The sequence below is a fragment of the Mastomys coucha genome, unplaced genomic scaffold (genome assembly GCF_008632895.1).
Source record: "Mastomys coucha isolate ucsf_1 unplaced genomic scaffold, UCSF_Mcou_1 pScaffold20, whole genome shotgun sequence".
Lineage (NCBI taxonomy): Eukaryota > Metazoa > Chordata > Mammalia > Rodentia > Muridae > Mastomys > Mastomys coucha.
Genome location: NW_022196903.1, coordinates 118414039 through 118415754, shown reverse-complemented (window position 1 = coordinate 118415754; position 1716 = coordinate 118414039).

The window sequence follows — 1716 nt, the reverse complement described above, 5'->3', positions numbered from 1 at the left end:
AAAAAAAAAAAAAAAAGATAAAATTTATTAGTGCTTCAATTAAGACTCCCGTAGCGGGGCTGGCGAGACGGCTCAGCGGGTAAGAGCACTGACTCAGAACTTCCGAAGTTCCTGAGTTTGGATCCCAGCAACCACATGGTGGCTCACAACCACCCGTAATGAGATCTGACGCCCTCTTCTGGTGTGTCTGAAGACAGCTACAGCGTATTAAGCCAGAGCAAGCAGGCTGGAGCCGAGCGGGGCTGTCCTGAGTTCAATTCCCAGCAGCCACATGATGGCTCATGGCCATCTATACAGCTATAGTGTACTCATACATATAAAATGAATAAATAAATCTTTAAAAAAAAAAGAAGACTCCCGTAGCTAGGTCTTGTGGGGCACATCCATATTTCTAGCTCTCAGGAACTAAAGCAGAATTGAAAGCTTGCTTAAAGCTATCTTGGGCAACCAGAGAGACCAAACAAACAAACAAACAGAAGGACTTTCTTAGCTGCAAATGACTAAAAATAGAAACCAAACTTTAGGTCATCTGAGTGAGTGGGAGTAGGGAGGGGCTGCCTTCCGGTGCAGCCTGACACGATCGTGCACACCAAAGACTCATACTTTCCATTCCTAGCTCAGCTTTGATTTGTATGTGCTGAGATCTGAGGGTCACCTGCAAGCCCCTGCCTTTCTGTCAGACCACTGCTCTCATTCTTGGCTGATGTTAAGGCACAAGGTCCATCCTGAACTCATGACCCCCAAGACTGACTTTGACTTTGACCAGTTGGATAACAACTCATAGAGCTGTCTCATCTCACCCAAACCATAGGGCTGAGCATGTAGCCAGGTAGGTTCTTAGAGGGAATTTGGGGTACTGCTTCACCAAAGGGCCGACTATATGCTAGATAGTACCATACATTGACGACCACTTTAAACTTGGGTACTCAAAGATCAGTTTTCATTCACTGGTTAATTTACCAAGTTAACTTACCATTAACCAACCTAGGTGAATGGAATCCTGGTACTGTGGGTTTAAAGGAACCTGCCCCCTATAAACTGCCTCAGTTGGGCTTAATGGCTTTGTCCCTGGTTCCCTGAACCTCATGTCATTGGACTTATAACACAAACTGTTCCACTTTACCCTGTCCATGTTTAAACCACAACCTCAGTGCCAGCTACTTGGATAACTTTGGGGGAAAGGCTAACACGGGAGCCATTCCCACACCACACAGCAGGATAAATTCTAATTGGATTATGAACCTGCTCAATTAAAAATGAAATACATAAGTACTCAAAGAAAGCATGGGCAGAGGCCAGGCAAGGTGGCACAGGATTTTAATCTTAGCACTTGGGAGGCAGAGGCAGGCAGATCTCTGTGTTCAAGGCCAGCCTGGTGAATTCAGTACAACCAGAGGTACATAGTGAGACCCTGTCTCAAAAAGACTGGGACAGGAAGTAAAAAGGAAGGAAGGAAAGAAGGAAGGAAGGAAGGAAGGAGGGAGAGCAAGTTTTTCTGTGACCTTGGAGTAAGAAAGGGCAGATAAATTTAACTATACACATACATTCCACATATAATAACTATAAACATACCTTCCACATGTAATCTTAGTATACAAAGGGAAAAAATAGAAGAAATAACAGGGGAAATATGTGTAGCCAATATAAAGACAGAGTTGTTTATTTTCCCCAATACTAAAGGATTTCTAAAAGTAGAAGAAAAAAAACAGCCCTATA